Below are 18,597 nucleotides of genomic sequence, written 5' to 3'. Positions count from 1 at the left end.
CTGTAATTTTAAAATTTGAAGACAAGACAATTACAAAAAGTGAAAATACTAACTGAATGTATATATAAAATTACTGTTATAAATTTTTTTGCACTTGAAACATAATTACACAATCATCGTAAAATTATCATAAGATTCGAACCAAAATACTGCATTCATCCATTAAATTGATATATTCATTATAGATCTTAGAAATTTAATGATTGAAAATAAATTTCATATTCTCATTTAGAAGAAGGTTATATATATATATAAAAGATCTAGCTGCTGAATTGAAATTTTATTAAAGAAATCGGAACCTAAAAAAACCCAAAGAGAAGACCAGGGCTGGGCCTCATTAAAACCTCAAAACGAGGATAAAGAGTACCCGTCTAGATACAAAGAAAACATGAAAGAAACAAGGTGCGGCGGAAACTGAGTTGAGGAGACTTCGGAAGTTCCGGCCGTACCATCACCCCCAAATCTCCCCGGTTCCCACCAAGCACCGAACAAACAACCCAGGACAAGCTATCGCACCATGCGAACAAAGGAAGAATGTACATCATCGAAAACCAGCTGAGCAATCTCAGGAATAGAATGAAGCCAAAATCCTTCCTGCGAGTGAGAGGAAGCGAGGTAATCGGCAACGTGGTTACCTTCCCGGTAGTTATGAGAGCAACGGAGGTTGTAGTGCTCCACACCTTTAAGCGCCGCCCGCCATCTGCTCCGAAAACGCCACGGGACCGGAATCTCACGATTATTGAAGACATTCACAACGTATGTTGAATCAGATTCAATCCAGAGGTTATACCATTGATGAGCAGCAGCCCTCTCAAGAATAATAATAAAAGAAAAAAGTTCCGCCTCAAAGGCAAAACCGGCTCCTGCCGAAAAGTGAAAGCACGCCACCACCGAATTAAAGGCATTTCTGACCACACCACCCGCATGCATCACCGGAGGATTACCCCTAATGGACCCGTCGATATTGGCTTTGAGCCAAGAAGGAGAAGGAAGAGTCCAGCCAACATCAATGGTGACCGGAGCAGGGCGCGGATTGCCTGCAACAGCAAGGCGACGAAGGATCCCGAGCTCAAACACCGAGTTCGCCATGCTTCCTAATTTAAAATTGCTCGCAGCCTCCAAAAAGGAAATCTTAAGAAGCTTCATCATAGCATGAGGTGAGGCCACAACATTCTGAAAAATCAATTGGTTACGAGAGTACCAGAGACCCCAAAGAATTGTTACGACGCCCACACGCCAAAGGCTTGTCACCTGCGCACTTGCATTATAATTCATGGCAAAGATAATGATACTGCCAATATCATGAAAAAACGGAACCTCCATCTCAAACCATGAGAAAAGAAAACCCCATAAATGCTTAGCAAAGTTACAACCCCAAAAAAGATGATCTATATTTTCCTCTGCATTGAGACAGAGGCTGCAAATGTTAGGCCCAATGAAACCACAACGTTGAATCGCATCCATAGTAGGCAGACGGCCCAAAATGATCCGCCAACAAGTGATAGAACGACGCACCGGGATGAAAGGTGCCCAAATCCACTTCCCCCAATCCACCGAAGGAAACGGTGGAGCGAAATGATCAAAGGCCAAAGAAGCCGAAATATTGCCAAACCGAGAGTGCACCCAAGCTCGCTCATCCTCCATATCCCCAGTCGGAAGCGAGATAATGTCGAAAGCAACCTCTGGAAAAGCCACCAGAAACGAATCAGTGAGATGCCAAATATCATCATAATAAAAATCTGACACTTTGTGCGTGAGAAAAGGAGCCATGTAGCTCGGAATACGTAGGCGCGAGGAGATCTTATACCCTAGCCAATTGTCATGCCAAAAAGAGACGGAATCTCCTCGTCCAATAATACAGAACGTATCCTGCACGATCTGCTGAATCGGCTTACGAACACCAAGCCAGATAGAGGAGGAAAACCAACGGGAGGAAGGACGTAACAGCGGGGAGAGATAACGCCAGCGAAAGAGATCGAAACCAAGGGTTCGTTCCTTAATGACTTGCCAGCCCAATCTGAACATAAAGCTGTTGTTGATATCAGAAAAGCTCTTCACACCCAAACCACCCCTCAGCTTAGGAGCGCAAACCCTATTCCACGCAACCGAGGAACGAGCCTTTGACGTGATACACCCAGTCCAAATAAAAGAGCGACAAGCTTTATCAAGCTCATGAAGCAGCTTAGCCGGCCACTGATAAATAAGCATGCTATGAACTGCCGAGCTCTGAATCACCGAAGCAACTAAACAAACCCGTCCAGCCGTGAATGCTATAAAAGATCTTAGCCGTGAATGCTATAAAAGCATGCTATAAAAGATCTAGCGAGAGAATGCTATAAGGAGTATATATTATATTTGGAAGAGTTTACGTATACAATGACATATGCATGTGTTTACTTGTTTGGACCAGTCGTTATTTGGAATTTATCATGTCCAATCATTTCCAACTGGATAGCAGGATAGGATTGATGTATCTGATCAATATCCCACATGTTATTTTGTGTTTTGTTTTCTTTTCGTTGTTACTAAAATATATATAAGAGTACGACGTGACATTATTAGAAGATATTGTTATATGAAATGCAACAAATTAATCTTATTACAATTATAGTGGAAAACATATACTCTGACGCATTGAATAATGTATTTGATCCAAAAAAATTTAATGATAAAGTTATCTTCATTCCAATTCTTAATCAATGCCTCCCAAGAAAAATAAAATATTAAATTGGATGGATCCCAAATTGGCGTGTTAGTGTAAGTTTATCCACTCTTCGAATAAGAATTTATTTATCGAAAGATACTGGCTTCCGTACTTTGGTGGGTCTCTGAGATCTTTCGATGTTCTATGTTGTGTTGAAGGTATGATTGATATGATTAATGATTACGTTTACGTTATGTCTATCAAAGAGAATGTTTAATTACCTAAGTTTAGACATTAGACAAGTTGACCTCAGTTGAATATCTCAACACGATCAAGTATTCAGGATTGTTGAGTCATGAAATTAAATTGAAAGATGGATGCATAATGATGCTTCTCAGAAATATTGATTCATCTAATGAGCTTTGGAATGGCACTAGGCAAACTCATTTAAAAAAATAAAGCGGGCAAGAAGTTTCCTATTGATTGGATAATTAAATAAACTCATTTCCGTGACTGATTGTAGCTATAGACATCTAACTAGTGTATTACCCGTCGAAATTCGACGGGTACATATTTTCTTGTAATTTATATATTTTATGTTATTTTATGATAATTATATAAAATAATTTTTTATGTAAATTATTTATATAATTAATTAAATTAAATTAAATTAAATTAGTAATACATTTTAAATTGTATTAATGTCAACAACTTTTAGCAATTAAATTATTAATTTTGTTGAGATCATAAAAATACCCATTAGTTTTCATATGAAATTTTATAAAAAGTTGACGCGTAAGAAAAAAAAAAAGAGTAGAAATACATATAAATTTGACATAGGTATCATATAATTCCGAACTTCTAAAAGCATAACTAATTATGAAAATAATCTCGCCTGATATTTAAAAGACCATAACTGATTTATCGAACATCGTATCATTTGGAGTTTTAAGACCAACCAAGTTGTGGGCATCAGCTCGTCGCAAACTTGACAGATCACCTCTAACTTCTGAGCATCATCTTGTCTGAAATTTGAAAGAGAATCATCTCGTTTAAAACTTGAAAGAGCGTCATCTCGTCTGGAGTTTTGAGCATCATCTCATCTAGAGTTTGAGAGAGCATCATCAAATATGAAATTATATTCAACCATGACTCCAATTGTCAACTATCTAACAAACATAACTCTAACAATTTAGATATTTTATTTATATATGTAATTTTATTAGTTCAAACTCTAGAGAGAAAGGAAAGAGAAGAGTTCTTAAAGCAGTAAAAGAGAGAGCGTGTGCTTAATTTCATCATCGTAGGTATTTATAGGCATTACAGTCGGGGTAAAGTAGTAAATTCATCTGGTCATCTATTCCGCATGCTCGTCATTAAACTAATTAAGGCTATTATTAGATTATAACTTGTCAGGTCGTTGTCCCCTAATTACAGAGCTGGATTCTGTCCTCATCATCCCGCTCTGTCTAGTAGCTCTGGATTTCCTTCCTTGGGGCAGACCTCTACTCTTTGGCTCCGCTCTGCTAAGTAGCTCCGCCTTCTGGCGAATTGTCTCTAGCGTGTGGCTCCGCGCTCTGGCTCCAATAGCTTAGCTCTGACTCTGGATCTGGCGATTTGGCTCTGGCTCTGACTCTTATGACTTAGCTCTGACTCTGGATCTGGCGACTTGGCTCTGGCTCTGACTTTAATGACTTAGCTCTGGAATCTCTGCTCTGGCAACTTGGCTCTGGCCCTCTGCTCTGGTTAGCTCTGGCTCTGTCAGCTCTGCTCTGGTTAGCACTGGCTCTGGCATCTCTGCTCTGGCTAGCTCTGCTCTGGTATCTCTGCTCTAGCAACGTGGCTCTGACCCTCTGCTCTGGAAGCTCTGCTCTGGCTCTGGCAGCTCTGCTCTGGAAGCTCTGCTATGGCAACTCTGCTATTTAAGCTTTACTCTAGCAACTCAAAATGGTATTATATGGACCCAATCAACTGTAATTTACATATTCCGTCGAAAGGCTTATAACATATCTTTCACAAGTCATAAACAAATTTTATTCAAATACGAAGCACTAAAATTACACAGCAAAAGGTTTGCTTTGCTCCCTAAACACAGCAAAAAAAGAACAAAAGTACCTTGTGTTGGCTGAAAAAACACGATGAAGCGTAAATCATTATTAACTAAGGAATTTATAGCTAAAAATCTAGGTATGCAATTATAGAATTTAACTAAGGAATTATCGACTTTAGAGAGAGAAAATGATTGAGAGAAGAGAGAGACAGTGAAGGGGGAGACGACGCCGACCGGATTCAGGGACGATGGCGATGGGGTGAGGAAGAGGCAGGCGTGAGGAAGAGGCAGGCGTGACTTTTGTTTTAAAAGTGAGAATGAGAATATATAGATTGGATTCTCAAATGCCACGTTGGAGATTGAGATTGAAAAGAAAGAATTTGAGGCATGTCACGTAGGCTAAGGTCTAATCGTATTATAGAATTTATTATTATTATTATTATTATTATTATTATTATTATTATTATTATTATTATTATTATTATAGTAATGGACGAACAGAAACAAATAAAGTTTGCAGAAATGAAAAATATATTTTTCTTTCCTATATAAATAAAATGTATGGATTTATTTTATAAAAAATAAAAATAAAATTTTAATTATTTTGATAGACATAAAATAAGATTTTGTTTTAAATTAATCAGTTTATAGAATTTGTGCCTTATTATGCAAACATGTAAATCAATGACCGGACCCGTTTATAATTTACATATATGTGCATGTCTCAATTCAAACTTAATTTAAAATTAATTTTATTGAAAATTATTAAGAATATAAATATTATATATATATACACACACACACACACACACACACACAATATAATATATTGCAACATATACATATAATATGTACGCTATTGAGAACTATAAAATTAATAACAAATATACATCTAATCACTAACATTCAATTAAAATAATTTATCGTATATAGATTATAATTTTTTTCTTATCAGACATATAAATCTAATTTTTATCTAGAAAAAATAAATAATAAAATTTATTAATTTAGATTATATGTAATGTTAATATTATTATATATATACATTTATTATTAGTTATATTTATTATGATTAATGAATCTTTATATAGAATGTAATAGTTAATTAATTAATAAATGATGAAGATTATATATGGAAAATTTTGAAATGGTGAGATTTTAGATATGCCACATAGGCTAAGGCTTAATCCTATTATATAATAGATTTAGGTAAATTTCAAATAAATATTGCATCTTATCTTTTAAAATTTTGTTGGTCAATACTCTGCTTAGATATACATTTCATAAGACCTCTAATTTAAGTCAATATCAAATAAATATTACTACCATTTTTTATTTTCAAATTATTTCATTCAGTACTCTATTTTAGTGAAATGAAATTCATGAATAAAAAATTACATTAAATAATTTCACAAATTTATATAATAATAAATTTTCATCAAATTTTAACGGGCTATATACTACTTTATATACAAACTATTTTATACAAACTACACTTTTTCTTGGCCACCGGGTCCTCACTTAAGTGAAGTGACCCGGGTTCGATCCCTCTTGGGAACGAATTGGTGATTGGAGATATAAGGTGGAGTTTGGTGAATGGAGAGATAAGGTGGTTCTTGGAGTGGATGGGGAACTAACTACTAACATCTAACATGACTTTGACCGATCAAAAAAAAAAAAAAAAAAAAAAAAAAAAAAAAAACTACACTTTTTCTTAAAATCCGTATTTTGCCTCCTAGGCCAACAATTAGTGGACGGAGCTAGGGAGTATAAAATAATTATCAAGAACAACGTAAACTGGTTCTGCGTTGAATTTTAACGGTTTACACGCTAATTTCAAATGTCGGAAAATATATTGGTCTTAAGTTTCAACTAGGGCCTCCCTGAGGACATCTACATCAACAAAAATATAAATATATGCTAGGTCGTCGTCGATGACAAATGAGGTCTTAAATCAATTATTATCCGTCAATGTAAAGTAATTGTACAAAATTAATAAATAATGTCTATATATATAAAATTGACAACAATGCGGCAGATCCATCAAATTTGCAATTTTTTTTCTCTAAAATCTGCAATAATCCCACATTGACCTTTTTCAAAACTTTATCAAACAAAAATTTAATTTTATTATTGTAGCAAAAAATTACCATTTAATTGACAAATATGGTTGAAATTAATATAATGTGAACTTTATTATATCAAGTTAAACTAATTAAAAAATTATATTATACAAAAATAATATAAATAATTTAAATCACAATTTAAAATAATTTTTCATCGAATTCCGATAGATTACACGCTAGTTTCCTTGTATTTTCTCTTTGTTTAACTGTAAGTGGACTTCTGTTTCTTCAAAAACATTCAAATTACGATGACCGCATTTATTATTAGGGATATTTGCCGTAAAATACACGAACTTTTAGCAAATTATGGTTTTTCCCATAACCTTTAAAATTTAAAAAAAAAAATACACCACCTTTCGATTTTTTCTGATTTTTCCCACGGGTATGAAATACCCCCAAATAAAAGTTGATTTTAGGACTTTTGACTTAAATTTTTTGATACCTAAGCATGACGGATAATAAATGTGGCATAATAAAGTCGATGCATCGGCTTAGGTATCAACAAATCTAAGCTTAAAGTTCTAAAATCAACTTCTATTTGGAGTTATTTCATACTGATGGGGAAAATCAGAAAAAATCGAAAGATGGTGTATTTTTTTTCAAATTTTAAAGGTTATGGGAAAAATCAGAATTTACTGAAAGTTAATGTATTTTATGGCAAATATCCCTTATTATTAACAGTGAATTTCAAGTTAAAATCCCTTGTAACATTTTCCCAAGTAAAAGAAAAATGCAGATAAGCTTCCGTACAATGTCAATGGAGATTGGAACAATATTTTTGGATTTAAATTATACTCCGCGATCTTGATCCGTAAAAGGTATATACTCCCTTCTTCTCGTGTCTTAATTTATTTTGAGTCTTTGACACAAAAATTTAGGTGAATATGATTAAAGAGTAAAAAGAAGAAAAAGTGATAACCTACTTTTATTTTGTGAGAAGAATAAAATTAAAATAGAGATGATTAAAGATAAAAAGATAAAAGGTGACGAAGCCTATTTTCTTATTTTAAAACTAGAACACTTATTATGGGACAGCTCAAAAAAGAAATTAAGACACTTGTTATGGAATGGAGGGAGTAATATTTATCAATCGATTGTGTGATTATAGCCCATAAAACATTTTCAAACATATATTCTTATAAATAAAAAAGGACATATTTGAGTCTCATTGATATATTTCGACAAAGGTTCTAGAATGTTTCTGCAAGTGTCTCCAACTGAAAATGGAAAAAAAGATAGAGATGAGGTGAGGGGATTGGACGATTGGTTCTCATTTGCAATACTCATTTAACATGTTCTCACTCAGAAATAACAAATAAAACGAGATAAATTAATATCATTCTTCTGTAGTTAGATGGCCCCATTAGCTACGTACCCTGTCAAATTCTATAATAAAATAAGAACATTGTGACAAAAAGTACTCTTTTCTCCGCGATAATTATGTCATATTTGACACGAATTTTAATAAAATATAAATAAAGTTGATAGTGGAGTAAGAGTCATTTTAAATATAAGTAAAATAAATGAACTTGACATGCATATTTATTCTGGACGGACCAAAAAAAATTGTGACATAATTTTTATAGACGGATAACTTCCAAGAAGAATTGATGATTTAAGATATTTTGACTTTTTCTTTAGAAAAACGCCACAAATATATATACGAGATCATGCAGAAATTTTCATCCCATAGTAATTTAGAATCATGCATGTTTCTTTGCAGTTATAATAAAATTGAAAGTTTATTTATAAATTATATTTTTTATTTATTCTAATTTTTTTATCTTCTTATCTTTTTTTTTGTTTTATATCTTTATAAAATTGTGAAATTCAATTAATTAAAAAATATTTAATAAACATATTAAATTAAAGATCATGATAAGAGCTTTAATTTGATATATTTTATGTAAATGGTTAATTAACGAATAAGACGTTTGTGGTTGTGATGAATAATTTTTTTTTTTATTAAATTTGTTACAACCAAAGAAAGGAAAAAACCCACTCACACTCTAGCTCCTAGGGTGACTCGAACCCCCGACCTATTGGTTGGAGGGGAAGCGTCTTACCAACAGACTGCGCTTCATCGTCTTAATTTGATATATTTTATGTAAATATTTGATTGAAAATATAAAAGTTATATTTATTTAAAGATTAAAATTAAAAATTCATCTCCTCTCTTTTTTTGAATAAATTTATTTTCAATTCTTTTTATTTTAAATTTTTAACTTAGTTATTTTTTGTCTTTTCATAATATCAATTTTTTTATTGTGAATCTTTAAAATTGATTTTTTTATTATATTAATAAATATAATAATTGAGTTAATATCAATTTATATAACTATAGAAATATAAAAAGGTGTTTGCACAATGCAAATGCTAGTTTATTGGTAATGAATTGACAACTTAATTCCTGTTTTTAGAGCATCTGCAGCGGCACTCTAAAATAGAGTGAACCGCTATCTTGCAGTCATATGCTCCCCCCAACAGCACGCTAATAAACGCCAAAATGTAGAGTTTGTGAACAGTACCTCGACAGATGTAGCAGGGTCTATTCATCATCACGTTAGTTTACTTTTTTGCTTTTCTTTTATCTTTCTTTTTGTTGTTTTATATTATTTTACTTCTTTTCGTTATTAATATGAAATACTTCTTATTTATCTTGTTTATGTGCATAATATATTTTTTATTTTCTATATTATTAATTTATTTTATTTCTATGTTTAAATTATAAAAGATATTATGTAGAATTTTTAAATTGCAACATCATAAAAATACAATAATATAAAATTGCGATAATAATAAAATTACAACAACACAAAAATATCATAAACATAAAATTACAAGAAATACAGTACAATAATATTAAATTAAGAAAATATTCAATAAGGTCCAAGATCCCCTTCAGATCCTCCACCATCACTTCCAGATCCGCAAAAATTCGGAAATTCATCACCAAACATGTTGAAAGGCATTGCTTGAACCTGAACCGTCTTGCCTTTTCAATATGATTCCGGTTTGTTCTTGTTTGAAGTACTCACGTCGAATGGCATTAGAAATATTGTCAGTGTCTATCATCAAAATTTTATTATCTGCTTCCCATTTACGAAATGCAAGAGCTTGTTTTTTTGCTTCAATCTTTTGTTGTTGTAGTTGCATGATCTGATCTTTTTTTGTAGTTGCATGATCTGCTTCCCAACTCCAGATTTTGAAATGGTGCCAAATGAAGTACGCCAGTTTCAAGTAATTTATCAATGAAGTACGTCAGTTTCAAAAGTTCTAAAATCATATTTGAGTGTTATCACTTGCACGCTATCAAAGCATCAAAGATAAATCGGCTCATCTTGCACTTCGTGATGCATTGGTCGATCTTTTGTGGAAGGAATATTCAAATTTTGAACACTAATTCCCATTGTTAAGTAATTTAAAATTTTGCAAGTATTATGTAATATTAGTGTGCTATTATCATGTAATTTATGCTTTTTTACAAGTATTATGTAATATTATTTTATATGTTGTTAGAATAAATTAATGTGCAATAATTTAAATATAGTATGAAAAATTGACATATTTATATTATATTATGTTATAATTAAATAAATCAGAATAAATATAAATAGAATTATATATATATATATATATAATATAATATAATAACTATATAAAAAGATTAATTTAATAACAATTGAAAGTATCAAAATAGAATATTCCATTCACTACAAGAAATTGAGTTTTTACCCACACATAATAATGTGTGGTAGTTTAGCCACACATAATTTCAAAATGTGTAGGTAATTCACACAAAAAAAATTCATTAGTTTTTGACATTTAAAATGTGTGGCAAAAACATTTTCGTGACATTTATTATATTTTCGTGACATTTATTATTTTACGGTTATTTTTAAGTTTTATTTATGTATAATATTTTTTTAAAAAAATTTGTTGCGCCAACGTGGCAAACTAATAAAAGTTATTAACCACACATAATTCTAAATTATCTATGTGTGGGTAATGAATTTTTATCATTATTTATTCTTGACATGTAAGAAACGTGGGAAAATATTTTTAGCCACATTTATATTTTGGCTTTAATTAATTATTTATGCAAATTTTAATTGATGTTTTACCCACACATAACTACCCACACATATTTTGAAAAATGTGTAGGTGAAACAATTTGAAACTTTCAATTAGTTATTGACATTTAAAATGTGTAGCAGAAAATTTATTTGTAACATTTATTATATGGCAGTAATTTTTTTTAAGTTTTATTTTATTTAATGAAGTTTATTTTTATATTTGGTGTGCACATGTGGCAATCTATTAATTTTTTTAAACCACACATAATTATCAATTATATATGTGTGGATTATAATTTTTATATTTATATTTTGACAAATTAAAGTAAATTTTATTTTATTTTTATTTTTTAAACGCAAAGACAATTTAAATTTGTATAGCATATTCCTTTTTACTTGTATTAGTATTAGTATTAGTATTTTTTTTTTGAAACGTTCACTTGTATTAGTATTAATAGTCTATATATGAATTGTCCCCAAGGGGACACCAAGCGGTGCGATCTCCTGTGTGTGAACAGTGAGGTCTCGGGTTCAAACCCCACTGCTCCCCCAAGTAAAAAAAAATAGTCTATATATGAATTCACTAGCAAATTTTCTTAATTAAAAAAAAATAAATTGCAAAATCAAAGATTGAACCCTGTATCAATAGGTTTCATAACTTGGGCTTATCCACTTCACCAATAACCTTATTCGTATTTTGATACCGCATACTAGGGCTGGGAATCGGGTCGGGTTCGGGTACCCTACCCGAAAAAATCGGGTACCCGAACCCGAAAATCCCCTAAACCCTATACCAGACCCCGACCCCGAAATTGAAATCGGGTACCCTAATACCCGACTCGGGTATTCGGGTACCCTAAATTACCCAGTCAAAAATGTTAATTTTCAAAGTCAATCTGAAATTCGGGTAAATCGGGTATTAGGGTACCCGATTTTTTTTTAAAAAAAATAAAAAATGTGCCCTCTATTTTAAGCCATTTCCTTTCGGCTTTCCCTAAACCAACAAATAACAAGGAGCAAATTCAAAGCAGTAGCAGGGCATCAAATTCAAATGAGGCTAATCAGCAAATTCAGATGAAGAAAATGACCAAATTCAAAGCAGCAAATTCAACATTGACATAAGAAATCTGTATTTAAAAAAAAAAAAAGAAGATTAGAAGAAGAAGAAGAAGAAGTCGGAGCTCCACTGGCGACAAGCGCGGCAGCTCCACAAGCGGCGCAGCGGCGGGACTGGGAGGGCTGGGACTGGGAGCGAGCTCCCCACTGGCGGCAGGCTCTGGTCTGGGCGACGGCGGGTGGGCGAGGGGCGCCGCTTGGTCGCCGACTCTGGTCTGGGCGACGGTGGGTGGGCTAGGGGCGCGCTGGGTCGCCGACTCGTCGGAGACAGGAGGGATTTCTGGAGTGGGGGCGGTTGCCGGTTGGGCTGGAGTACTTAGGGCTAGGATTGGATTGGGATTTGCCGATGTGGGAGTTCTCAATAAACAAACCGGGTATTTAAAATCTAGAAATAATTTAAAATCTATTAATTAAAAAAATCGGGTATTTCGGGTATACCCGATACTCGATCGGGTATACCCGATACCCGATTTTTTCACACCCTAAATACCCGACCCCGACCCCGATCCCGAATTTTTCGGGTATAGGGTACCCGATACCCGATTTTTTCGGGTCGGATAATCGGGTACCCGATACCCGATCACGAACTTCCCAGCCCTACCGCGTACTAACGTTTTATATTCGGATTCTTTGTTAGTGTTGAAAATTTGAGGAATTAATTTGGAAGAATAATGTTATACTTAATTATTTTTTGAACTTTTGAATAATGGATTTCTGTTTTTGGCGTGATTATCATGAGTAATTGATCCATCCGAATTAATGGAGGAATGTAATCAAGTTGAAAATTTATTTTTGTGATGAAAACAATATATATATATATATATATATATATATATATATATATATAGGGTTGGGTTCATGTGGATCCCTATGCTTATAATAGATCCGTAGATCCAAATCTAGACCACACATTTATGACATGTGGCGCATCAAGATGGTGACACGTGGCAAGACATTTCAAGGCAAAATTTGGAGAGGGGTAAAATTGGAATGTAATTTTCGAAATTAAAAAAAAATAGATTTTCTCAAAATAGGTATATTTTAGATGCATAAAGTTTCATACGAGAATGCATGAACTTTCATATAAAAATGCATAAAATTTCATATAAAAATGCATAAGATTTCACCCCACCCCACCCCAGAACCCCACCCCCACCCACCCCCTACCACCCCACCCCCCAAAAACAATTTTTTTTATTTTTTTGAGTGCATTAAATTTAACAGTGAATGCATTAATTTTTACAGTGAATGCATTAGATTTGATGGTTCTCACGTTCTCACAAATAATGTAGTTCTTTCTAGAACCACACCCCTATATATAGGGGAAGGCTAAAATAAAAACGCTTCTTAAAATATAAATTAGGAACCATTTTCAGCCCTTAGATCATCAAGATCTACGGTTGATTCATCACCTTGTTGGATAAATTCATGGTCCTGAGTTCAAATCCCAAAGGTAGCAAAAAATTATTTTTCGCAATTCATGCCTTTATACAGTTTATTCATGCGTGTTATACATAAAATTCATGCATTTTTGCTGGTTCGTAATTCTTAAAATAAGGGTGGTTTATTGAATAACCGCCCCCTATATATATATATATATATATATATATATATATATATATATAGGGAGAGGTTCAAGAAAGAACCATAAATAAAAAAAGAACGGAGAACCATTTTCAGTCATTCGATTATCAAGATCTACGGTGGATGAATCATTTTGTTGGATGAATGCAGATCCTGGGTTCGAATCCTGAAGGGAGCAATTTTTTTTATTTTTTTGAGTGCATTAATTTTAACAGCGAATGCATTAATTTTTACAATGAATGCATTAGATTTGATGGTTCTCACAAATAATGTAGTTCTCTCTAGAACCACACCATATATATATTCATTAGAAATATATAATAAATTCATCCAAATTGTGAAATTTCAATACTTTGTTCGTAACAAAATATTAAAATTTTGATTAATTTTTATTTGTATTTGTTCAAAATCGGTTCAATATAAGTTCAGTGACTTTAAATTAATATAAAACTGATAAAATTAATACTAATTATAAGAATAGAATCAGATACTATGATGAAATATAATACTTGTTAAACTAAAATATTTTGATTTGATTAAGTGTTCAGTATTCGTGTTAGTGGGAAAATCTGAAATTTTGGATACACAATCGAGAAGAAAAATTCAGCGAACAAAAAAATATTTCATAAAACCATTTATAATACCATTTTTTTCTTGAATATAATAATATTTCATAAAAATTAGTAGAAGGATATTATGTTATGTAGCATTAAGTAAACGGCTTGATTTGCGTGTTAGACTATTGAATTGAATTTTTGTAATTGCTTATCAAAAAGTTAGATTAGGGACCGTAAGCAAATATTTGGTGTGCACAGAACATACTACGCTAAGGCCATGAAAGTAATAAGTATGTAACTAACGATATCTCAAACATATCTTCCAAGATTAAGAAGATTTGATTAAGCATAATTAGGGTAATTAACTTAAATAGATTAAGTGTAATTTACTATATTATCCTGCGCTTATTTAGTGGCGGATGAAATCTTGGAAATTAGAAACCGTTGGATTGATTTATATGGAGGGTTGTGATTACTTCTCAATTCTCACCAATATTTGCACTTCACAATTGAACTCTTGCCTATATATATATATAATTGTTTCATATATTCTAATCCCTTTATTTTCTCAACTAAATCTCAAAAGAGAACATTATGAAGATAAATACAAAGTAATTATATATAGTCCTAGTATAAATATAAAAGGAGTCATATTTCCATTAGAACTCTTGATATTTTTTCCAATAAATACACGTAAAGTTCATTGTAAAATCATCATCTACGATCTCTGATCTGCTTTTGGAAAGGAGTTGGCCCTACTCTAGTGTGGTGTGTTGACATTTGCATTATGTAACACTCCAATCTAATTAAGGAGTTAAATAAAACTTTTAAATAAATATTTAATGCGGAAGTCTTTAAAAATTTTAAAATCAACTTTTAAAAATAAATATTATGGGGAAAACAATTTAAGGAAAATAAATCCTTAAATGAAATAAACTTTTAAAACGATTTAAAAGAAATCAACTTTTTAATAATATTTTCAAATACAAACTTTGATTTAAAACTATCACAACATCCCAGTCCCAAAATATGACGTAAAGAAGTCATACATGAGATTATTTAACTATTAAATAAAACTTGCGCTAAGCAGAACTTTAAATACTTAAATTAATTTAAAATCAAATCAACTGTTTGCAAAATGACTTGATGCGCCCATTCGACCCTCCACGCGTCTCCAACGTCAAAATACCTGAAAATGTTTAATATGGGATGAGCACACATTGTCACGACCGAGTCCTAATTAAGGATAATTAAACCGGGGAAACCGTGACTAATGGAGGGAGATTAGAAGCGGGGTAGAAAGGGGAATAATCAACAAGAAAGGATCACATTTCATCATTTAACAAAAGGGGTATTTATAATATAACAGAAGTTTAGTCGTATAGACTCAAATAACTAGTAAGTTCAGATATCTCTGACTTAGCCAAATAAACATAAAACTTCTGAGTACGCAGCGGAATAAGGTTCTGATTACATGTATGAAGACATGTAACCCTAGAGTTCATTAATACATAATAAGACAAAAGAATCCCGCTCGTCACTTCATCAACATCGGCAGCTGCTCAACCTGCACATTTAGAAATATATGCAGGGCTTGAGTACAAAAGTACTCAGTGGGCACGTATGCCTAAGTATAAAAAATACATGCTTCAAAACTGTAAATTGTCATGCCATAATTAAACAGTACAGCAAGGGAGTTTTTCGCTAAAAGGCCCAAGCTTACTAAATTCATTTGTGATTCTTAAAGTTCGACTGCAGTCTAAGTTCTCTTGTAATCTATCATATCTGGAACTTTGTGCCGGAGAGGTGGCCACCTCTCACGGTCACTTGACCGGCCAACCCGCTAGATGACTCACGGTCACTGGTGTACACTAGTCCTGGCAGGATAGCTATCAACTGCTCAGGACCCGAATTCGATTGCATGATAAAAGTCACATCAGATAGATATCATACTGAAATTTAAATATTTTATGGCAAGACAATATTTGAAATAACTTCAATTAATTTAGTCATGAAATAACTTGCTTGAACGTAACATTTAAACTCATTTGATATATATATGAAAGTAATGCCCACCTGTTAGAAACTTTTTGTGGTACAGTAGCTCCTTGACTGATTATTAATCTCGTGCTTGACCTTTATTACGAGAATATAAATAAGATATTGCTCGAATAAAATCATCAAATGAGAATGTGTATTTAACTATGCATGATCCTTATGCATGAATTATTATTATGAAATAATAATCAGGGAATTTCTATTGTTAATCCAAGCTATTGGATTTAAACAAAAGCTAAGTCTCGTCTCATGAAGCCGGATAAAAATTAATCCGTTCTCTTAGGGTGTTCTAATTCGCCAATTAAATAAATCCATCCTTCGTGGCCGTTACTAAGATATAACTAATTCGGCTTATTCGCTGAATAATCTCATAAAATCTCTCGGCTTAATAAATAGGAATAGTAATGTTATAAGATTAAATAATTAAAAGGCTCAACATAAGGCAGCCTAATAATTAATTAAACAAATATGGGCTTGATTTAAATAAATCGTGACATTCCAATAATTAAATTGAAAAGTTTAGTTGGAGTAATTCATGGACTCAAGTAATTAAAAAAAATTTAGGACCCAGTTGAATAAATAACCAAGGCCTAAAGAAAATAATTAGGAGGCCCAATCGGAATAAAATAACAAAGCCCAATGAATTTAATTAAATTAGGCCCAATGAATTAATTAAATTAGGCCCAATGAATTAAACTAAAGCCCAAGCAAAATAATTGAATTAGGCCCAATTTTCGGCCCAATTATTAAAATAAATAGAGTCCAACTCAATTAAATAAAGCCCATACAAATCAAAACAACAATTAAATCAAAGCCCATATAAATAAAATCAGAGGCCCAATCAGTAATTAAAATCGGTCCATATAAATAAATTCTGAAGCCCAATTCCTAATTTAAAATCGGCCCAAAATTAATAAATAACTCAGCCCAACTCTAGCCCACTGAAAATAAATAACAAAGCCCAATAAATAAATAGGAGGCCCAAATTTTTCGGCCCAACTAAATAAAAAAAATCGGCCCATCACTTGGCCCAAACTCAAATCCACTCCCCAATCCCTAGCCTTTCTTTCTTCCTTTCCTCCCTCAAATCTGCGCCTCTCACGCACACACACATAGCTTCAGCCCTCACTCTCCCTCTCTGCTTCTCGGCTCTCTCTTCACCTCTCTCACTCAGCCATCAGTCCCGCCGCCGCGGCTTCTTCCGGCGAGACAGCCGTCGACCGGCCTCCTTCCTTGGCAACGACGATAGGTATCGCCGCCGTCTCCCTCCATCTCTCTCTCTCTCTCAAAGCTCCGCCGCTGCGGAAGCTCGCCGGGGAGCAGCTGCGATAAGTCGTCGTCACCCACTGCTCTCCCCTCTCCGTCCGTTTCCGGCGACAGCAACGACAAAAGCCGCCGCCGACCAGTGAATCCGACTCCTTGACAGACGAACAGTAGCAGCCATCGGCCACCACAATCGTCGATCTCACCATTTCTGGACCACCGTCGATCCCTCCGCCGCTGTAACTGGAAGGCCGGGAGATTCGCCGCCTCTTGCTCCCATAAAATCAGTCGCGCCTCCGCGGCCCTGAAATTTCGGCGAGATATCGCCGCCTGGGAGCGGCGCCGTTCATCTCCCTCGTCCTCAGAATCTCCCTCCGTCGTCGAGCCCTAAGTTTTAGAAAAGGCAGAACGCCGTTGCCGAGCGTCCGCTGCTGCTGCGCTCGAGACTTCCGCCACTGTTGTCGCCACTGGACCGACGTGGTTCGTGTGTTGCCGTTTTGGGGAAGCCGCTGCTATCGTTTCGATCCACCACCGGCACTGTGCAGTCGGCGAGTAGCGCTGTCGTTGACGACTAGGGGCGTCGCTGCCGGCGTCTGCTTGATTCGTCGCACCGTTGCCGCTGTTCTTGAGGTCCAGCGGCCCGCAGTGCAGCCCAACGTTCTTCTCTTCTAAAGTTAAGTCTATTTCATTCTACTATTGTATCTTGATTTTCCTTGTTGTGCTTAATATGTTGAGTCCCTTAAGTTCTTACATACAAGTATAGTGATTGGTGTTCTGCCTTATAGAGTGTGAGATGTCTTTGTTCTATCCCCTGCTATTGTATTTTGATTCATGTTGCTACATGATGGGAGCTCTCATGGCTTTGGTTGTACAGTGGTAATATTTCAATGTATGAATCATACTACTTCCGTGAAATGCCATAATTCATGGGTTCGCATATGTGGTTTGCTATGAGCTCTATAGATATGAATACAACAGGAAAGTAACTGATGCTATTTCATATAGAGCATGTAACTTTGCTAAGTTTTTCAAGCTTATGGTCATCTATCATTTGAAACTGATATGATGCTGGTATGGATATGGGTGCATTGAAGAAATGGAATAGTGTAAATACCTTGAATGT

Source organism: Salvia miltiorrhiza, unplaced genomic scaffold, assembly GCF_028751815.1.
Source record: "Salvia miltiorrhiza cultivar Shanhuang (shh) unplaced genomic scaffold, IMPLAD_Smil_shh original_scaffold_462, whole genome shotgun sequence".
Lineage (NCBI taxonomy): Eukaryota > Viridiplantae > Streptophyta > Magnoliopsida > Lamiales > Lamiaceae > Salvia > Salvia miltiorrhiza.
This window is presented reverse-complemented; position numbering follows the sequence as displayed.